The sequence below is a fragment of the Neovison vison genome, chromosome 1 (genome assembly GCF_020171115.1).
Source record: "Neovison vison isolate M4711 chromosome 1, ASM_NN_V1, whole genome shotgun sequence".
Taxonomy (NCBI): domain Eukaryota; kingdom Metazoa; phylum Chordata; class Mammalia; order Carnivora; family Mustelidae; genus Neogale; species Neogale vison.
In genome coordinates, this window is record NC_058091.1 from 7,117,830 (window position 1) to 7,140,819 (window position 22,990).

Here is a 22,990-nt window from a genome sequence, read left to right on the forward strand (position 1 = left end):
GTCCTTCATCCTCTGCCTCAACCAAGTCCCATCTCCCTCCCTCCCACCACACACCATCAACACCCCACATACCCCTATGGGACCCAGTCCAAATCCCCTTTCCTCAACCATGAATGCCCTCTTTCCCCCCCACCCACCGTAACTGAAAAACTTTTCCATCTTCTCTGTTCTCATGGCATACAGCCTTGTTTTGCTTTTAGCAATTGGTAGGTCTGAGTAATTCTGCAGTGTGGTCTAGTTATACATGAGCATTTGATTTTTCCCTGTCGATCATAAACATCCAAAGACTGGGAATGAACGCAGGAGTCATACCTAAAAACTCAAATGTTATTGGCCACTACGGTTCCAACGGTGAACATTTGAAGGGCATACCTTTTCACTATTTGGAGGTTGAAATAATGTTGTGGGAAGGTTAGAGACCTAGCATTTCTGGGGTCTGAACAGCCCGCCCTCTTTTAAAGTTGGATGACACTGTTTCCTCATCAAGGTCTGCCCTGACCCTCTCCAACACACTTCATGTAAATGCCACGCGCACGTGCACGCCCGAGTGTGCCTGAGTGTGCCTGTGTGTGTGTGTGCGCGCGCCGGAGCGCGAGCCTGTGTGCAGGGGTGATCGATCCTGGGGGGCTGCTCTGCAGGGAGCGACTACATGGACCTCAGAGCTTCTTTCTGCCGGTTCTTAACGTCTCTCCGATCCCTGCGTCTCCAGCATTATCTCCTTGAAGGTGCTCCGGGGCTCTCCTGGGTGGAGAGCCACCTCCTTCTCAGCACAGCGCGGCGGCAAGAGGTGAGGGGGGGGGATTGCAGAGTGCGGGCATCCTCCAAAACAAAGCGGTCGCAGACTTGCTGAATTAAAACCGAGCCAGCTGAGGACGATTTCCAGGTCGCCGCGCAGCCGGGGCCCGAGTCCGTCCGCGCAGAGGCTGGAGAAGCCATTTGGGCCCGGGGATGCAACAGGATTTGGGGAGCCGCGGGCAGGCAGAGAAAGGGCCACCTAGCGGGCTTTGTTTCTGGTTCGGGCAGGTTCCCGAGCCACAGATTTCAAACGCGGAGCCAACCGGAGCCCTTCCGCGCACTAATTGGAAGGGGAAGGGAGTGACTCATGTTACACCAGCCCGTATCTTCCCTCCCCGCAACTGCTAAATTGTAGCTTTAAAAGGAAGTGACATGGGGTGGGGAGAGACGTCAGCTGAGGACCACTTTTTTTTTTTTTTTCCCCCTGAAGGGTCCACCCCATGGGTGGAGTCTCGCTTTTTCTTTCCAGTGTTGGCTGACTTACAGCTCCTATAAACTAGTGGCAATTTCTGCACCCCAGCCTGCTCCCTTTCAGTTTCTGATTTCTGAGCCCATGTGCCAGGGGCCGCCAGAAAGGAGGTATGTGCTGTTCGAGCTGTTGGCAGGCGACTTCACCTCTGGGCGTGGCGGATGTCTGTGTCTCTTTCTCTCTCCCTGCTCTCCTCTCCTCGGCTGGACCTCACTAAACCTCTGGAAGGGGTAGGTACAGAGCGAGGCAGAGTGGAAGGTGGAGAAGGAAGTGAGGCGACCGCGGGGACGTGGAGGGCGCAGAGCCTGAGAGGCAGAGGGGTTCGCGCCCTTTCTTTGTGCTCCGCGGGGCCAGCGTGCCTTTCCCTGTTGTGATTTCGCTGCTGCTCTGGGCTGAGCCCCCCACCCCCCACCCCTGCGGCCCCCTCCCCTCGGGGGAGAGCGTTTTCTCTGCCCTAGAAGAAGCCCGGGAGAAGGGTTCCTGTTACAGATCGGGCTCCTGTGTCATGCAACACGTTCTTCCGTCCCTGGCGTTTCTATGGCAACCACAAAAATAATACTACACAAAAGGCAGCCCCGATAGAAATGGATTTATTTGTCTCTCGGCCGGAGCCTGCTGCTCTCCGCTGCCGTTGCCGGGGCTCGCTGAAGCCAGCCTGGCTGCGCCGCTACCCCTCGTCACTTTCATTTTGGTTTTTCCCTATGGCAGGAGGGCTGGGGGAGGGGTGTTGTCAAGGAAACGGGCATGTGTAATTACCTCTTTATTTACTTAATTTTTGGCCTCTGAATTTCTCCATCCTCTCTAGGAATTAGAGAAGGAATGATTCGGTGTTTGCGCGAGTCCTCAGATCTGGTGTGTTGTAGAAAAGCAGGACAGTTCTCTAGATGCGATTCGAATGCTGTAACCAGACTAAGCCGGGCGGAGCACTCACTTACGAGCTGAGATCCTTGAAAAAAGTTTCAGAGGATGTCTGGCCCTCGGCACTGATAGACGCATGATTATCTGCCTCACAGGTTTGCCTCGTGGTCTAAATATTCAAGAGGGTTCTTTGCTCTAGCAGGCACTTACTGGGCACAAAAATCTAAGTTCAACAAGTATGAGTGAGTAACCCAAGGTAACCAACAGCAGGATTCTCGGTGACTTGCGTGTCATGCTCAGATACGGTCCCCTATGCGATCAGCTCTCATGAAGGTGAGGGTCTGTAGACCTTCTCTTTTTCAAAATTAGGAAACCATTAACCCAGCTGTGATTATTCCTCAAGTGTCTGCAGTTAGGAAAGAGTATCAAGGAGTGTGTGTGTGTGCGTGTGTGTGTGTGTAGGTGGGCAGGGACAATGGGGACAAGTCAAAGTCCTAAGTTAAAAGTACCCAATCTTACTTTCCTCTCGGGGGAGAGAAAGAATTGGTTTTCAGGAAAAATATACAGCATGAGAGAAGAGTACCATCTACCCAGGAAGGAGCCAAGTGAAACAGGATTGGAATCACGGACACATCTGCTAGAAAGATGCACTCCAGATGGGCCTGTTAACAGGTTGGAGTCGAACGGAGGCTTTTATTCAGTGTATCTGAGGAAATATTTAATAATGGACACCATTGCCCTGATTCGGGCTCCCGAGTTAGAAATTAGCCTTTATGAGACAGATCGATAGTCCTCTCATCCTCGATTCTTAAAATTATCTCTAATTTTGAATAAAGATTTGTGAAGGTTGCTCAGCCCTCGTAGTGCCTTCCTGCTACTGCAGCCAAAAGCATTACTTAGAAACCTCAGAGTAACCCCTCAGCATGGAAACAGGAAGAAGGGGTGGTTTTCATGAGGTTCTGGGCAGAGATCCTTACCTAAACATGCTATTATCTAGGACTTACCAAACTTACTACAGTGCAAGAGATCTCAAGTATTACAGATACCAAGCTTATCTGAAGAAGGGGACTGCCCAGCATGGCAGGAGACTACCTGGAACCAGAGTTAAAGCCCAGAGAACTAGTTAAAGGAGATAAAGTGTAGAGAAGGGTCCTTAAAAAGCACATGACTCTCGCTTTGAAAACGCATTGCCAGTACACATGGCATTGTCGGCTTTCATGAACAGTAGGCTTTCGATGTTTGCAAAGAGCTCGAAAAGAAGTCTTACTAACTTAACTGTTTTTCTGGCTTGAAAAGGGTCCTTGAGGTTGTAGATTTACCCCATGACCCTGCAGAGCAGGTGGCCATTGTGTAGGTCAAAGTGTGTGATGGAGTTTCTAGACCTAGCAATTTCACAACAAAAAAGCCTTATTGGAATGGCGTTCAAAGGGCAAGACTCGTTTGGTAGTGTGGCTAGAAATAAATAAATAAATGCTGCCCTGTCAATGGACCCTGAGCGGAGGTTAAGAACATAATCGGCAGCCTTGACGTGGGGACGGTCAATGGAGCTAGAGACGCAAGGCAAATTCAGGGTCCCAGGAAGGAGGCTAAGTAGATGTGACGCCAAAGAAGGGACTTGTGAAGTTGGAGCCAGTTGCCGTGGGGCTGGGACCTCACGGTCTGCAAGGCTCTGGATTGGGTCCCCAGGTTGAAGAGCCACCAAACCGGGGTGACGACAGGTGCTGGAGAGCAGGAGGCCCGGCAGGAGGCAGACAGGAGAGCAGACGCGGTGGGTCTGAGAAGAACATGACCATGATCGGGACGAGGGCTTAACTGTTGGGAGGGGAGGGGATGGACAAGTCAAAGGGGAGAAGGCAGAGTTGTCCCAGCTAACGGGGGTGGGGGCTGAGAGACGGAGCAGGGTTCTCCGCTCTTGTCCGAACTGGGAAGAAACGTGTCTTTAGTGTGGAAATAGGGCCGGTGTACTCGGTGCTGGTGAATATAGATTCGGGGACAGAATTTTGTTTAAACCAGAAGAAGAAGGAAGTTGTGAGTAGGTGGTAGAATCCTACCCGATCCAGTCATCTTTGAGGGGAAGGCCAAACTTCCGATTTAAATCAGACCTTAAACAAGTAAGAAATCCAGGAGAGGGAACCCCACCTGCCCCTACAACATCATCCTGATGATACCTACCGTCGCCATCACTTTGAATTACGGCTGCTCAGATGAACATGCGGCCAGTTTATGACATTTTGTGCAATCTGCTCTATTCTCAAAAGGAGGTCTAACGGTATGTGAAGACTGCAGTCACATTTCTAAATGGTTTTTGAGGCTTATGTGTTTTGGAAAACCTATGTGATCAAGCCTGGCTTAATAATCACCCAACACCACCCAGAGCCTGGGCAACTCTAATTCCATAGACTTTGTCCAAGACAGAATCCGTTTGGAAAGCAAGTGTTAGGACTCTGAAATTTGGCTTCCTGGTATGGACAAGGGACAGCCACAGCTAAGGCTGTGGAAAGCAAGCTCACATCAGAAACTCATTTTTAACAACATTCATTGTATCTTGTAGCCTTTTATGGTATTCATTGTATCATTGTATTGCTGTGTTCTTGTGTCTGCCAAGGGCCATGGACACAACTAGGAGCAAAACTGGCAAACAGAGTAAATAGCTACAGTTTTCAAATGTCTAAAGGGTTTTTTAGGGAGATGCTTCTAATGATGGAGTAAGGAGAAAGATTGTAAAAGCAATTTTTAGTGAACATTATCATGGAACGATCTATCTAACCTGTCTCCTCTATTTTCCAAGATGTACTCTTGCCCCACCAAAGATTTTCTACCTGTTTTCGATTTTGTCTTCACTTTGTTATTCCAGTCTGGTTTGTTCTACTTTGTCCTGTGTTCCTAAATCCTACTTTCCAGTCACCCTTCATTCATTCATATATATACGCGCTTACATCATCCATCATTTTGTTCCTTCACTTAACAAATGATATTGCCTATCATGTGTCAGGCACTGTAAATTACGGATATAGCAATAAATAGGAAACCAGTTCTTTCCTAAAGAAGCTGAGGAGCAAACAGGGAGACAAATGTGGAAACCGTCCCTCAAACCGGGGACAGTTATTTTGAGAGAGGCATTTTTTGGCTAATGGCCCTGCATGCTTCTTTCATTGAACAATTTTATATATAGATTGTGCTGGGCGGAGAAGGAAAGAGTGGTTAGTTGTTTGACCATGGTCCATTTTATGACTTTCTTGTATCTTTCGCACTGGTTGAGTTCATGACTGGTGTCAGGAAATGTTTGTCGATTAATGAGACGGGAAGAGGTGGGATTTCTCACCTTGGAGCTATAGGGGAGGAGAGTCCAGAAGACTTACCCGGTTGTCTTTCTGGAAACATAACTTGAGCCTTAATCTCTCAAAGTTCCCTCACAGCGACTTACTTATCGACTTCCATGGGACCGTAGCTCCCTCAAGATGGACTTCAAGTGCAGCATTTTTAAAAGAGGAACTCCCACTGTCCTCAAAATTACATGCCCATGGGTTTGCCAGACAGCCCCTTGTCATTTAGAGCTAGATTTCCCATCGTGCATTGCAAGTCCTTGTCTCCTTATGACAAAGCCAAGTAGGTTTCAACACCTCAAATCCAAATAGCCAAAATAAAGAATGTTAAAACCTTGTTGGAGTATTTATCCTCTTCATATTTCCTGATGTCGTGACGCTCTGCTCTCATTTGATTTCTGCCTTCAGCATGGAAATCATATGGCCAACATCTCCAAGTTCACCCCTGCTGCTTATCTGAGCTTCAGAGAAAACATTTAGCAAGTCCCCCTTCTTGTTCGGTAGTTTGATCTCTGATGAGGTCAGCTTCTCCCCCCAGCAGGAAGCCGTTCCAGTTAGCTCTGGCTGGCACACATCTCTCTCTTCCGAATTTGGGTTATACCGATCCGCTATTCCATGGGTATTTCTGTGTTGGCTCCTCTAGGAAAAGAGGTACATTTTGGGCTTCATGGGAGTCTGAAGCTGACCCCTGAAATTCCTGCAGAAGATCAGTCCTCGGGCTGGGGGGATGGCAGGTCACCTGCAGAAGCCACTGGAGATGCTCAGGGGAACACAGCCAGTTTGTAGGTCCTCTGAGAATGGTAACAGCTCTCTTTAACGAGGACTTCCGTGTGCTCCTCTAGTCCAGAGACCTCCCATCTCAATTCACATTAGCCTCATAACAAATCAAGCAGGTAGAACTATTACCACTCTCATTTTATGGATGCAGAAAGTAAGGATTAGTGAGTTATTCACCTGTTTCCTATTAACGAGCAGAGGTGAGATTTGAACCAAGACCGCTCAGCGGTGTACCACTGCCCGCTCCATGCCGTTGGTGCTGTATTCATCCATCTGTGCCCAGGGCCAGCACAGTGCCGCGGACTGAGCAGACGTGTGGCCCTCATTCCTGACCTCCTGATCGGATCTCTACTATGCAGACCTTCCCCGGTATCCCTTTCAACCTAGTGTTTGGGAGCTGCAGAAAGACTAGAAGGTCTCAGTAGTGGTTTGAACCTGGGGAACTGCTGGGAGCAGAGCCTGGAAGACCAGCTGCTGTGGTTTTTCAGGGAGCTTGGTTGTTCCGGTTTAGCCAGAGAGGGGGTCTGGTGGGGAAGGGCAAGGTGGGGTCTGGTGGGGAAGGGCAAGGGCCCTGTGGTTCAGAGCTGAATGACCGTGCAGGACATAACATCAAATTAAATATGAACTGTTCTCAAAACGAGTTGCTTTTAAGATTCATCTGTTTGTTTGCCAGAGAGAGAGCAAGAGCCGGAGGGGCAGAGGGAGAGGGAGAGAGAATCTTAAGCCCACATTGCACTGAGCGAGGTGCAGGGCTTGATCTCATCATCCTGAGATCATGTCCTGAGCCAAAACCAAGAGTCAGATGCTTAACCAACGGGGCCACCCAGGTGCCCCTCAAAACGAATTTTTAGCCACGGACTGAGCCCTGCTGAGCACTTGCTCCGGAGGACAACTATGCTGGCGGCTTGAATGGCTCCGACGGCCGTGAGTAGAGAGGCAGACTTTCTTTACTGTTGTTGCTTGTCCACAGATCTATCCTCGCCTGTAAAGGCAGAGTTTGATCTGGAAAGACACTGCCTGTGCTTCTCTCGGGCAAGCTGTGAACCGAGCACGGGCGAAATGAATGGACTGGGAGCAAATCTGGTCTTTTCCCATCTCCGTCGGCCCCCGCGTGAGCTGTCACCTCGCTGTGGGCAAGGGTTAACCTGGGCTGATGAAATTTTCGAGAGCCTGTGCATCCCAGGCGCTGCTTCCCACGATGCCACGGCCATCACACACCGTCAGCGCCGTCTGCACCTTCCTCCTGGGCCCACTCTGGGCCCCTTTTTCCTCTCTTCTGCTCTCGGAGGAAGGGCAGGTTGCACAGACCTAAGGTGGTGAGCGGCTTCCTTCCCCAGACCTGCGTATCTCCCACCTCTGGCCTCTGTTTTCACGACATTCATCCTCCAACCCATCACCGTCCTTCATGAAACGTCACTCCAGCCACCATGGCCTTAAACGGCAGTTTGCTCTTTCTGGTTCGATCCTAAGGACGGCCTGGGTGCTTATTGGTGGCGGGGGCTTTCCAACTGCACTGTTACTAGCACTGAATGGAGTACCTGGCACAGAATGGGTGTTGTAGCCTCTGGAAAGGCGGGACAGGGAGCCAGGGGGCAGATTTGCCTCATCTGAGCCCCACCCGCACCCCGGCCAGGTCCTTCCAGGCTGACATTCCTTTGGACACATTCTTGATCTGGGCGCTGTTGACATTTGGGGCCAAGTAATGCTTTGTTATGGGGCCATGCTGGGCCCTGCAGGGTGTTTGCCCATATCTCTGAGTCTATCAGTGGAAACCGCCCCCCCCAACCCCTCACACCAGGAGTGACAGCCAGAAGCATTCCAGTCATTGCCAGACGTCCCCTGGTGGGGCAGATACCTGCCCTTGAGAACCTGGGGGAACTCTGGACATCTGACCTTCAGAAACCGGGTCAGCGGGCTCCAGGGTCCAAGCAAGCACATCTCTCCGGACTGACTTGCACTCACCAGGTTCACAAGGACCGCCCCCACCAAAGGGGCAATTTATTCATTTAAACTGACAACGAAGATTTGAAAAATTATAAGAAAATTAATGAGGGGCAGACGTGTAACCATGAAGTACTCCAATCTGGCCCAGTCCTCGGCCTTCTGCTCATGTGGTCCCACCCTCTCAGCCTGGGGGGCCTCAACTCCCCAGTGGGCAGGGCAGCCCCCTGGGCGGGATGGATTAGCATATCTCCAGAAAGAATTGTGAGAGTGCTTCCTTTAACCGGCTTCTGGTCTGTCTGTCGGATTTCCTGATTCATTCCAGTTTCTGAGCCAACCAGGGAGCTCCACACCCCAGTCTCACTGGTTATTTATTTGCCTCTTACCACCCTCCCCTCCCAACTGTGAAGGCATTTCAAGTCTCCCCTGCCTTCTTACTTAGGCCAGAGGGCCCTTTCCCAGCGCGTGCCGGAACCGGCCCCTGCTTCAGGTAAGGCCCTGGCTCCCCGGCCCAGTGCCTGGAAACGCTGGGCCCCTGTCCCTTCCTTTGTCGCCCTTTCAGGACCCAAAATATGGGCTTGGGGCGGGAGGGTTGTCACGGCTCGAGTGAGTCTGCTGTTCCAGACTTACACGCAACTCCAGAGTCCTCTAGGGCATTTCTTACCGAACCTTCCATGGGCCAAGTGCTGTGGGTACAAACATCAACCCAACAGGAGGGCTGCCTACAGGATAAGACAGGAATTTAAAAAATAGTGCATATACTCGCATGATGCATTCTTTCCCACAAATTCCCTGGACTTTCTTTCAGGGTTAAAGGACCTTCCGTAGCTTCACATAAATGAGCAGAAATTCTACCCTGAACCCCAGCATCGTGTGGAAATTTAAGAAGCTGCTCAAGACCCAGTGATATAATGAAAGTATTGTGGTGTCACTGAATTCCTCCTTTGGCCTCCATTTCTGGTGGGAGAGTGGGGTTCAGGTTTAAGTAGCGGAAACAGGGAGAGAGGACCACAGAGATATTTTAAATGTGCCCGATTGTTTTAATTATTTATATTGGGTCCAATTTTAGCCAAATTGCGACTTCATCCCTCCCACCCCACTCCTTCTGTCCTCTCAAATGACTGAACTGTGATTTGTCTTTAAGACAGTCTGGTCTTAACAGCTTTGCTCTGGCTTGGCTCCCCAGAGAAGATGTGCCTTTCTGGAACATGTGCTCTGCCAGGCTGGGATCTCGTTGTGTCCTTTGGGTGTTGGGCAAGCAGTGAGCTGCAGTTTCCTAAGAATGGGTACACCATGTGACTCGACCCTGCCTGCCTCTCTGGGCAGGGAGAGGACTAGCGGACTGGCCATCAAGGTGGCCTTCTGTTATCAAAGGCCACAGGAGCATTGCAGTAGCCAGAATCTGGAGATGGCCAGGCCTCCCTTTCTAGAAACTTTCTGCTGGGCCACAGAGATAGGGGCCTTTTCAGGGGCCATGAAAAGCAGCATGGCAGAGGGAGGACCAGTGTAGGGTGGCAAAGCCTGGGTTAGGTCCCCAACCCTGTCCACCTGCTTACTTTCTGTGGGATCCTGGCTTCCTTGAGATCAGGGGCTGTTTCTGGGTCTGCACTGGCCCCAACACTGGGAGGTAGCCTTGCATGGCCTTTCTGTCCTCATTTCTCAAACTGGTCGGGGAGGAGGCTGGGGTAGAGGCCAACATCTTCAACCACCAGCATGGTGGGGCCATTTTGGGGGTGTGTGAACACATGTGCAGAGCCGCAGGATAAATCAGGCTCATGTCACCCAAGCGTTTGTTCTGCCGAAAGATCCAAGATATATTTTAATTAAAAAAAAAAAAAGAACGTGAACATGCCATGTTATAACACAAAACATTTACATGAACTTTTAGGGCAAAACACGCTTGGAGGTTTGTATGACTTTAGGTCATCCCTCCAGATTCTTCAGTTAGCTTCCTCGGCTGACGGGAACATCCCTGCAGAAAGTTTTTAGAGGAAAACGGAGCTGGATGATCTCTAAGTGATCCTTGTGGGAAGGAGTCGGTCAGTTTATCATGCTGCCCCTTCCACGCCTCTCCTCTTCACTGTTGTCACTAAACAGAGTCTTGGGGATGGGAGGGGGGGATGGGGCAGGCGATGAGTCATCCATGGGGAGTGGCTGGCCTTGACTCTTCTTGTCTCTCTGTTCCTGATGGTATCATCGATGGAGGGTTGCTTGAGTCCCTCTCTTTTTTGCCTGTGGTCACCCACCATTCTGGACTTTCTTCCCTTTTACTGGAATAACCCTCTGGATTAGCGCAACGCCCATTCTGTTCTTTCTAATCTCTCTTTCTCTCCCATTGCCTTGACAGTCTCTCTCAGGAGTTGCTTTAACTCCTACTGCTTATAGATATCTTTTGTCTTATCACCCGTTTATGATACATTACCTCCTGTTCTCATAAGGATTTCTGTCACCGGGGTTATTTTCTGAAATTTGAACAGAATAGTCAGGCCTGTGAAATTTGCCAATTCAAATGTTCCCAAGCTGTCCTCAAGGTTCCCATCACTTTAAGGGTCCCACGCCTTTTAGGGGTTGAAGAATAAGCCAACCCAAACCTCCTGCCTTAAATAAGAAGCCCGGGTGTAGGCAGACCTTGTTATACTAGAGGGAAAGAGGAGAGCCCAGTATCTAACTACCCCCAATAAACCACTTTATTTCTCTTTACAATAAGACGTTGGTGGAGGAAAAAAAAATCTGAACTGTGTACTTTGCCCAGGCACAAGCAAACCAAGTTTTATTAGATATATTTGAGAATAATAAGGAAGAAGGGTAGGCTTCTCCTGTGTGTGTGTGTGTGTGTGTGTGTGTGTGTGTGTGCGCGCGTGCACACCTGCGCGCATGCTCTTTTTAAAAACCACGTTTTTGGGCCACCTGGCCGGCTCAATCAAGAGAGCTCGAGGTTAGGAGTTCAAGCCCCATGCTGGGGATAGAGATTACTTGGACAAATAAAACCATGTTATCAAGTGTGGATATGCTGTATCACTTGACCCAGTGTTTCACTGAAAATGCAAACCGTGCCTTCAGAGTCTCGGGGTCCCATGGCGTGTGCGCGTAAGGAGCACTGCAGCATATTCCGGTGAAATTCCCACTTGAATATTCGTGTGACGCAGGGCAGGGCTGAAAGGGAAAATGTACTCTGGGATCACGGGGAGTTTATTGTCTAATGACGCCTAAAACAGCAAGTCTGCCAAAGCACACTGCATTTAAGAGATGGTAGAATTTCTAGTTGGTGACAGATTGGACCACGTGGCAGATAGCCCCACATCTGCAGTGCATGGTGGGAAAAATCATGACTGAAATCCTGTGTACTTTGTGGGGCTTAATCTGATGTTCCCTGAACCTACTCACAGAGCAAGTGCAATCCTGAAGTGACGAGCTTGACAGGCTCGGTTACCTGTTGACCTGGGCAAATGGTGACAAAGAACTAATCGATAGCAGGGGAGGAAACGAAAGAAGAGTCAGCTAAAAAAAACTGTCAGTGGTTGCAAATCACTCATGTCCGGTCGACACGGGGTCCTGAGCCCTTGGTGTGGTGTCCGACGTCCTCCGCTTACGAAAGCAGGACAAGCCAGAGGACGCTGGAAAGAGGGCCACCAGAAACAAAGAATGGTTTTGTCCACTTTCTTTTCGGGCAATTTCGTTCTAAATTTTAACTTTCCAGAAAATTATTTCATTCAGAACAAGTTGTCCCCTGGCTGAGATGGGTGAGGAAGGAAATGGCGACAGATAACATTGAGGTGGCCAGCTGCTTGCTTTTGGCCACAGCCCTCCCCCGGGGAAGCTGGGCTCTGAGCTCCAGGTGCCAGATGGAGTATCCTGTTTGGTTCTTACCCCAGGCTATGGCAGAAGGAAAGGGGAGGTAAATCAAAGGAAGGAGCAAGCCACCATGGAGCTGACTGGGGGAGGGCATCCTGAGCTAGCACGCGTCCTTGGCCTCGGATGCAGAGCTGGGCACGCAGTGCAGAGGGTGCAGAGGAGTATCACGCTGCTGTGAACAAGGGACTGTGTCTCCCTCACTTGAGTCTGGTCTCAGGGTCTCTGTGGCAGAGTCTCACCCATATTCTCAACCTTGCCTGTCTGTTAGAATTGCCCACCTTGGACCTACGGATTGAGTCTCTGGTTCCTTGATTTTTAAAAAATGTTTTTTAGATGATTCTGATGGGCTGGGAGAATTGGAACCATCTGACAAAAAAGTGGTGGCTTGGAAGACAGTGACTCTGGAGGAACAGAAATCCAGAGCCAGGACAAGGGCGATGAGGATGATGATGCTAGCTAGCTATGTATAAGGTTCTCATGTGCCAGGCGGAGTTCCAGAAACGATGAATCCTTACCATGACCCCATGAAGTAGGACCTTTCATCTCCATTTTACAGACGAGGAGACTGAGGTTAAGTCATTTGCCCAGGGTCGCATAGCCCATAAAGGCAAACCAGCTCCTTGTCTCTTGAGTCCCTGCTCGGGTATGAAGGTTGACACTTGGCAGGACTCAGCCTCTTCAGATCCTCGGTACGGAAGGTTCCGTGCTAGAGGAGTGTAGCAAGGGGCAAACGGTCTGTGTGTAACTAGAGTAGCAAGAGTCTGGTAGGTTCTGTTATCTCTGACCAACACAGATTCCTAGAACAGAGGTCGAGATAAATTACTGAGGTGTCCCACATCAAATACAGCTTGGTAGCATTCCATTTTTAGCTGGATTTTGGGCAAGTAAAATATCCCACCTGACTGTAGGGGATGCCACTTTGTTAGTGATGATGCCTTAATCTGGGTGTGGTGTGGCAGCTACGTTCCCCTGACTCTGTGGTGAACTTACTAATACACCGTGAGCTGGGTGTTTGTCTGTAACGGTGTGGTGCGTGTGACTGGCCATTCAGGTCACTCGTGTTATGAATATTTATTACTCCCCTGCCACGGCCAGGTCCACATGTGGACACTGTGGATCCCAGATGAAAACACAAGCGCCTAAGGCACTCAGGCTTGTAGGAAGGCAGACAGATACGCACAGGAAAACATTTACCGATGTTCCATGGCCTTGGTACTGTGCTGAATCTTTTACATCATTTACTCATGTGGTAAGGGACCATTACCATGAAGTGGTTAAGTCCTTTAACCGTGGACTTCACAGTGAAGATAGAAGGGGCCATGAGAAGACCGGGAGAAAGGCGTCTGGAGTTTAAGGGGAAGCAGCGGGATTGTAGTCTCGGGCAGGGTTTGGAAGGACGGACACAGGCTGGGAGGAGAGGGAGGGAGGGCATCAGGTGGAGGGGACAGAAGAGAGGGGAGAGAAGGTGTGCCCTCAGGGGAGACTGTGCTGACCTCACTGCCTGGCCTCACTTTCCCTTCTAAAAACACACTGCAATTCCGGGAGACTGGCTGTTAGCGTTTAAAATTCTCTCCTCATCGTGCCCTATCCTGTAGCAGGCTCCTTGAGGCCTCTGTCCAGGGGTGGTGCCTCGGTCAGTAGTTGTTGGAGGAACAAAAGGCATCCTCTGAGGAGGGGGCCCTTCCAGTGGGAGGGACTGTCACCCCGATCCTGAACAGCATCCCGGCTGCAAGCCGCCAAGCCGGTGGGGCTTTAGTAAAAGAAGACACTGACCCTCCTTCCCCAGGAGAGGTTTCTGCTAGCGTGCGGTGGGGTTCAGTACCAGTCCCACACGCGTGCGGTGTCAGGTGGCTGCGGGTGTTCTTGACGGTGGCCCACCCGCCGGTGCAGTTGGGAGAACAGAGGTGAGGGTCCAGTGTCACGGCTCTGAGCTCGGTGCTCGGCTCTGGCTGGTAGCTTGTAGCTAGAAGCTATGGAGTCAGCTACTGACGTATTTTTTTTTAATGAACCCCTTTCCTGGAGATTTTTGTTTACTTTCTGGCAACTCTTAAATGCCTTCTTGAGTTGGGTGGATTTGAGGAGCTGCCATTGGGACGGCAGGGGGCCACCGAGTGGGCATGGCCTCGTGGGTGTGTGACCGCCAGGGTCACACAGGGACTTGCACTTGGTGTGAGATTGTGCGGTCGCGTCTTGAAGTTCTTAGTATGTTTTGAACAAGGGGCTCTCCATTCTCATTTTGCCCTGGGCCCCCGAATTATCTCGTCCATGTGGCTTTGAGTCTAGGGAGGTGTATTGGATGTTGGTGAATGCCAGGTAGAATGGGAAGATGACAGTCCTGCCCTAAATCTGGGCAGCTTTTCAAAGGCAGGACCCTGTGAGACAAGATGGCCACAAAAAAATAAATCCGTGATCACCAGCAGCCCAGAGCGGAGGGGCTACGGCTATCGCCACTGTCATGTCGGGTCATCTCGGCATAGGACGGATGGTTGTTGCTTAGCAAAGCTTGTGGTGATACTGTCCCCAGGTTCTTGACCTCTGGCCATGTGACTAAGCCTTAAACTGAATCTTGCTAAGACCCAGTCTGAAGAATGGCTCTCTGTGGATGATGTTTCCATGGTTTTTTGGGAGCAAAATAGAACCACCTTCCAACATAGGAAGATGCCCAAGACAAAGACTAAAGTTGCCTCAAATAAGGGAAATCATTTCTGGTGATTGTGAGAGATTCTTGCTCGGCTGTGTCCGTTGAAGTGTGTGTGATGTTTTCTACGTGTTGGTTTGCCTTTCTGACTCAACACATTAAAAAAAATGGATATTTCATGTTTTCTATCAAAAACATCAATTTTATATTCAGTAGAAGGTAGCTTTTTAAGTGACAAAATTCTAAAAATTGATACTTGGACACTTTGAGGTATTTGTGGACATTCTGCCAACCCTGTTTGTAGGAAATTTGCTTTCCAATGGGGAAGCATAGAGAAATACAATGGTGACGTTGCTGCCACGTTAATTCAGTTATCTCTGTCAAGACACATCACTTTTTAAGGAATGCAGTGAATTTACGGTTTCCATCTCTGAATTGTCATTCTCGATCTTGGCGATCTTGCGGGGAAATTGGAAAAGTATCGTAAGACTGGAAACAAGTAAAATTCCCTGTTTCCATAAGTGGGGAGATGTAAGTACTAGAGCCTTTATTCTGGTATGCAGCACTTGTCCCGAATGTTTCAATTTAGTAACTAATAAATAATCACAGGAGCCAGCCTGCCGCCACTGAAGCTATATCATGCTGAGTTGACTTAACTCATTTTGTTGGTACCATTATTGGGTGAGTCAGTTGGGAAAATGGTGGTGCAAAGGCGTTATTTTTATTTAAGTAAAAATATAACAGAATGTACGCTAACATCTTTGTGCATATGATAGTGAAACCGGGGTTTGGGATACCAGCTGGACTCAAGAACTAATGGGACAACAAAACAGGCTTGTTTTTATTTCCACTGTGAAATAGAAGACGGAACTCATGCTGTCTTTCTTTTTTTTCTATTTTATATCTCCTTCTCATTCATTCCTGCCCACATTCCTTTTTAATTTTCATGAAGAAAATTAATTTGAATCAGTTCCTCATATTCAAAGGATTGGCCTGTCATTCTTTTTCATTGTTGGGAATTCAACCATTTAAAAAAAAAATTTTTTTTTCCATTCATTCATCTAATTTTTGGATGACTTTTTGAGATCTCCTTTACATATCATAAAATTCACCCATTTTAAGTTCAATGAGTTGGGATGTTTATACAGCAATTTATACATACAATTGTGCAATGGCCACCAAAATCCAGCATAGAGACTTTGATTATCCTCAGCGAATTCCCATCCCTTCGCGTGTGCTTCTCACTTGTCCCCTTATCCCCATGTGATCAGCAACCCATTTTCTGTTTCTGTAGTTTCTCCTTTAACGGGAGCTTCATGTCGATGGAATAATTCACTGTCTAGTGTTTTCTGTCTGGCTTCTGTCATCGAGCAGGGTTTTCCGAGGCCTGTCCAGGTGTTGCACGGCCCTGTAGTCTGTTCCTTTGTTTTGTTGAGCATGACTCCATAGTGCGGCTAGACTGCGTCTCATTTATTCACTCACCTGGTGAGGGATCCGTGGTTTGCAGCATCCATCCAGGTTAAGTTTACCACTTTTATTCCTGATCCAAAGGATGGGTTACAAATAAGTCACTTTTTCCTCGCTACATCATCCCTACCCCCAGAATCCCACTTGAGAAACACGAACATGCATAGGAAGGGCTTGGAGGAAGCAAGAGGCAAGCTGCCTCCCGCCGTCCCCGGCCTTCAGCCTCTCTCTCTCTCAGAACAGTGCAGCAGGGGTTTGGAATTGGATGCTGTAGTTCAATCGAGTTAACAGCTCTGACTCTGGGGAAACAGCAAGTCCCTCCCACCTAAAACTAGACAATAGGGAACATACATTCCTGACTTCTGTCCCGATTCATTTGTCTTCCAGCCAAAAAAAATGTAAAAATTTCAGTGTTGCCCATTAATGAGCCCATTTTTTATACTCAATTACTTATCTCTCCACTGGTTTCTCTAACTAAGTGAAACTTTTGGCAACTCACCAGATTTCGTTCATAAGCTCTTTCTGTAAGCGTCTACCACGCACAGCCCTGTGCTGGCTCCTGGGGGATGGGGTAAGCCACCAGACACCGGGCCTGCCTCAGGGAGCGTTGCTCCTGGGAAGCATCGTCCGCTTCTGCTCCGTTTGGCTGTTGAAGGGCAGCTGACTTTATAGCTCCAGTAAAATCTCTTTCACATATTTGAGCCCTGAAATTTCATCAGAATTTAATCACAGTGAGTCTGCCCTAGGAAATATAGCCTATTATGTACTTTAGTGGGTCGCATTGATAGTAAGGAACATAAGCAGAGTTTTCAATGTCGGGTATTTAGAATCCTTGACCTACTGAAGGTTTTCTCTGAATCTTAAGCATAGAGCCCAGTTATGCTATATGGTAGCAATAGCTTCTCTTGGCCTGCATGCCTACAGTTGATTGCCTCTGCTCTTTGAGACTGACTGGAAGACTTAGGGGGAGTAAATATCCTTAAAGCCTTTGCCCACAGGCTTCTCTTAGGATCGAATGGTGAAGTCCCATCCTACCTTTATTTATGGTCTAGGGTCACAGATATCATCCAGCTTAGGAAGATACAATCCACATCCTTGCAGTGTTCTGGTGAGCACTCCCATCATGCCCACAGACATGGCCACTGCCATCTTGCTCTGTTCCCTGGGTGAGGGTAGGGTGCCTTTTTTTTTGCAGGCTGAAATTCCCCTCTAAGGACTTACCCATTACTTTTTTCCCCCACAATGTCAGGACATGTGTGATTATATCACAAGTAGAGTGAAACTGACTATGTTTATGTTTTGTCATCTGTAGGGCCAGGAGTTTGTTTTGCCTTTTTTTTTTTTTTTAAAGATTTTATTTATTTATTTGACAGACAGAGATCACAAGTAGGCAGTGAGGCAGGCAGAGAGAGAGGAGGAAGCATACTCCCCACTGAGCAAAGAGCCTGATGCGGGGCTCGATCCCAGGACCCTGGGATCATGTCCTGAGCCGAAGGCAGAGGCTTTAACCCACTGAGCCACTCAGGCGCCCTAGTTTGTTTTGCTTTTTAAAACAACTGTATGAGATAGAATTCATACCATAAAGCTCACCCATTCAAGTGGACAGCTCAGTGGTTTGTGTTCTCTTCAGAGTTGTGCAGTCATCACCACGATCTACTTTTAGAACATTTCATCACCTCAAAAAAAATTTAAAAATTAAAGAATAAAGAAACCATACCCAGGGGCAGTCACTCTCCATTCCCCTCTTTTCCAGCCCTGGACAGCCACTAGGGCACCTTCTGTCTCTGTGATTTTGCCTATTCTGGATTTCTCATACACAGCACCATACAGTATGTGGTCTTCTGTGACTGGTTTTTTCACCTGCTCTAATGTTTTTGAGGTTCACCCATATTATCGCATGTATCAGTCATTCACTCCTTTTCATGGCTGAGTAATGTTCTATTGTGTGGATACAACCATTTTGTTTGTCCATGCAACAGTGGATGGACATTAGAGCTGTTTCCATCTTTTCGCTATTATGAACAATACTGCTATGAACATTCACATACAGGGTTTGGGTAGACTTCATGTTTTCATTTCTTTGGGGTACATACTAGGACTGGAATTTGGGGATCATGTGGGAACTCCACTGAACATCTGGGAAACCAGAGCCGGTGCTTTTCATTCACTTCCTAAAATCTTTGGGAGCCTAAGGAAACAAGGGTATTTTGCATAGATGTCTCACACCTTCAAAGCCAAGTCCCTTTGGTATTCAGGCCTATCTCAAAATGTTATCAGAGACTTGGTACAGGAGAATATTATGCATGAGATACCACAGAGAAGGGATGAAGAAGAAACTGTCAGAAGGGCTGTTGGTACAGCTCAGGTAGTGGTGATTATGTGGGGTTTTATGATGGGGAACCAGGGCTGTGTCCTGTCCAACCTGATGTACTTCTGTACTGCCCTCGGGATAGTAAAAATTGTTGGGTGTGTTCAGCGGTGTGTGCCTTTTTCTTTTTGTTTCTTTTTTATTTTACTTTTATTTACTTTTCTTTTTCTTTCTTTTTTTTTTAAATTTCAAGTCAGCTCCACGCCCAGCATGGGGTTTGAACTCATGACCCTGAGATTAAGAGTTAGCTCTGTATACTGAGCCAGCCAGGTGCCCCAGTGTGTGCCTTTCTCTGAACAGTTTTAAGACACCAGCTTTTTTGAGTTCAGGCATTGTATTTCCAGAACTCTCGACTCTGCCAGGACTTGCTTTCTGTATTGAATCCATTTTTTGTTCAGTATTTACTGAGTCAGTATTTACTGATCTTTAAGAATTAAATTACTGTTTGAATAAAGCTTAGATCAAGGATCAAAGGAGTAAGTCTCCAGCAATAACCATTGCTCAACTAAACTTCTGTCTGTTTGAAGGGCCTGTTGAAATGGTACCTTGAAGTTTTGTAAGAATGTATTTCCCCCCATATTCCCTGATATTTAATTATTTCTTACTCTGTACAGAGGAGGAACATAACCATGAAAAACGATAACAATGAATTTTCATATACATAAATTACCTTTTAATATTTTGTAGAATTTAAAACCAGTTGTCTTATTTTTCACCCCCAATAGTTTTGTGGAGTCGATTGCTGGGAATGATAGAAAAGGAAACTGGAAGCGCAAACTAGACAAATCATAGAACTTCGTTGAGCCTCCATTTCCTTATCTATAAAATGGGTACACTGATAAATCAGAGAGCATTGTCAATACCAACTAATGTGCAACATACTTAAGTCTGAAAAGTATGATGCAGAAGTTTGAGTTTTTTGTTTATTTTGTTTTGAACTAAAATACAATACCCAAGTACAGTAATGATTTACCCCAACACTCTTCTACCAGGAGTATTTACCAGAATAAAGAAGAAATTACTGTTTTCCATGATCTCTAACTGAGAACATCCTCTGGGGTGTTAATTGACCATTTTGAAAAGCAATTTGTTAATATCTGGGAAAGCTAAAGGTGTACTGTTAGACTAATGTAGCAATTCCAATGCCAGTGGTCATTAATGATCTTTAAGTCATACAAAAGAATTCTTTTCTGCACTTAGAACAACTGGATGCATAAAATTTCAAAAAATAGTGAGTGTAGAAAGGAAATAATAAAAGGATTCAACTATTATTTATATACATCTTTATAACTAAAGACTTACATATTGTCTGTGAATACAGATACATACACTAGAAAAATAGAGACAGAAGAAAACACATGAATTTCAACCTCAGATTAGGGAAGTGACTTCAATATCTATAATAGGTTAATCCTTAAAACACACACACACACACAAACACACACACACACACACACACACAGCAGGGCACCTGGATGGCTCAGTCAGTTAAGCATCTGCCTTTGGCTCAGGTCATAATCTCAGGGTCCTGGGATCGAGCCCTACATCAGGCTCCCTGCTCAATGGAGAACCTGCTTCTCCCTCTCCCTCTGCCATTCCTCTGACTTGCTGTCTGGTTCACTCTCTTTGTCAAATAAATAAATAAAATCTTTTAAAAAAACCCACAAAGCAAACATGATTAAACAGCAATGAGGTAAAATATTTTGTATGTTTTGTGTATTTAAAATATTTCAGAAATTTTAAAAAGTTTGGTGGCTTATCATCCAGACTATTTCCTAAGCATAGAGATATACTCCTCTTGTCTTACACAATTTGTTTCCTGCCATACATACTTTTGTTGATTGTGCATATTATAAACATCTTTTTGTCACTCAATATACTTTCTCGGTGTTCTTCCTGGCCCTCCTAAGTCTTTCTGTTACAATGTAATTACTTGCTCAGAGAAGAATTTTTAGAGGAAACAAAACGGCTTGTGCTTCCTCTTAATATTTTACAATTATTTTCCATTTATTCATTTGCAATTCAAAGTGATTTCTCATTCTCTTCCGATATATTTGGTTCCTGACACTGAAGGAGCTCATAACCTAAAAGCAGAGGTAAAATTAAAGTCTGGTTTAATCAGGGCACAAAGAATCCTTTGAGTTTCTTAAGCAATTCCTCAAAACTGGGCATTCACAATGTGGAATTTTAACTTACTATTTCCAAAAATAGCCATCAAACAAGTGTCAGTTGGAAAGAAAATTCTCCTATCCTGGTGGACCTCATTCAGTCCCCGGCTGCTGTCCATGACTCCCTTCAATTGTCCCTGTGCCCTAGGATGCCCTGAGCTTTGCCTGTGTCCCAGGAGGCCCTGCGGTTCTCTGTGTCCCAGGATGCTCTGTGGTTTGCCTGTGTCCCAGGAGGCCCTGTGGTTCCCCGTGTCCCTGGACTCCCTTTAGTGTTCCCTGTGCCTGAGGCTGTTGGTGCTTTAGCCAAAAGTGGCCCAGGGGCCTTGTGAGGCTTTGCTGTCCCCTCTGGTCTTGGAAGCATTCCTGTTCTGGGTTCTTGAGATGCACCAGTTAAGACAATTAAAGCTCCGTGCTGTGCTAGGATTTCCATTCCCTGATCTCTAGTGGGTAACGTGTCCTTTTACAAATTTGAACTATTTTCCTTGTTGCAGAAACATCCTCTAGATAGATAAGTGCAATACTGAGCTAGCAGGATCCTTACAAGCACTGAGAGTAATTCTGGGATCCTGGAATGGGAGAAGTATGGCCCAGGCAGTGACTTCGGCCTCCGTCTTGGTTTCCCTCATCCCTGTCTGAGATTATGTAGGCATGGATGTAGCTCCACAGTAGAGCTTCCCGGTTTCCTATGGAATCGTAACGAGGGATTGGTAAAGGCTGGTCTGTGATAGGCAGTAAGATTTGCTGCCTCTGAGAGAGAAAACAGCATCTGGTCGAGGGCCAGGGAAGAAGGAGCCCTCCGAGGTTTGTCCCTACACTGCGTGATGGGGCCAGTCACCTGACTCTCTTGACGGCCTGTGTTTCACCTCTATGATGAGCAGTTAGAGTTGGCCCCTGTAGTTCATTTCTTCTCTGTTGATTGGTATATAAGGGTTGGAGTTATAGTGTGAGCTAAAGGAATAGGTAGGATCTTTCACTAAATGCCTTGGATACAACTGGTTCAATATTTGGAAACAAGTCCGTTTTGATCTACATGGATTATCACAGCCCAAAATAAACGTCAGATCAAATAGTTAAGAATAAAAATTAGTTATGGAAAAACAATGACCTATGTTTTCTGCAGGGTGGAACCTAAGGATAGAGGGATGCATTTTCTAACTCGAACTTCATGAAAGAAATCACAGTTCTTCATAATAATCTAAAGCTCCAATGAGCTAAAAATAAGAGCAGGCAAACTGAGAAAAATGGTCATTCTAAATGGACTAGGAAAGACATTATTCTATTTAATATATGAAGAGCTCATGAAAATCAATATGCAAGAGATAAATGGGCAGTAGATAAAAAGGAAAGTCAGGAAGAAAAAGCAATAGTTTAATGAATGTTAAAAATATCTAACTTTACTTGTCACCCTGAAAAATGCAAATTAAAACAATGAGACATACATTTAATGAAGAGTGAGTCTTGTTTTCCTTGTTCTTAAGTCAGAATTCTTATTTTTGACAGACATGTGAGGAAATGAGTATTTTTGTATTTTGCTGGAAGAATGTAAATAACTACAAACCTTTTGGAAATGGATTTGGTAATATTTACCAGATACCCCTTAAACTGCTCCTTGGACCTAGAAATCCTACCCATGCTAAGGAAATAACTGAAAAAACAGAAGAAAAGTTACTCCCCAAATTATTAATCATTGCTTTATTTATTATTAAAAAGGCAAAAAGAAGTTTAAACAGATAACAATGAGGCAGTAAGATAATAAATAACTGAAGAGTTATTTTGTGATAAATGAATGTTGAAAATTATCTCACTAAAGCGGAAGAAAAGGACATAGGAAATTGATTCAACCTAAGAGCTCAACTGTATTTAAAAACAAAAAGCCTTCTGCCATGGTTGTACCTAGCAAAGAAAAAAAACATAAAAAGTCTATGCATTCACCAAAGACACTGTCTTTGATGATTATAGGTGCTAAAATTTCTGTATTTTAGAATTTTACAAATTTTCTATAATGAATGTGAATTACTGTTATGATTAGGGAAAGGGGAGAGATTATCTTTATAAAAATATTCCATGACTATGACTCAGTGACTTACATAGTATAATTTTCTTTACTTTTACCAGGTTTGTGTTTTATTTTATATTTGTATTCTTATTTTTTTTTTAGATTCGTATTTTAGTAAAAAAGTCTTTGTTTAAAACCAAACAAACAAAAAACCAGTCCACTCTAGTCCCAACCAATATCTGAGCTCCCCTGAGGAGGTTTAAGCAGGTAATTTGCTTTCATTTTAGTTGTTTTCATGTCGGTTTGATATATGGCTTCATGCAATTTTAGCATTTGTA

At 46.4% G+C, this 22,990-nt stretch overlaps 1 protein-coding gene across 3 annotated transcripts in view; it reads left to right on the plus strand.

Moving 5' to 3' along the window:
* Nucleotides 1-1,232: 1,232 nt before the first annotated feature.
* AGPAT4 (1-acylglycerol-3-phosphate O-acyltransferase 4) overlaps nucleotides 1,233-22,990 on the plus strand; it is a 119,186-nt gene continuing 97,428 nt past the window's right edge. The window contains exon 1 of one of the 3 annotated variants that reach the window (XM_044242683.1): nucleotides 1,233-1,494. The gene's annotated coding sequence lies outside the window, so the exon portion shown is untranslated. Of the gene's footprint in view, nucleotides 1,495-8,542; nucleotides 8,654-22,990 lie in introns of those variants that run through there. The other 2 variants (XM_044242674.1, XM_044242693.1) reach the window with 2 other exon arrangements.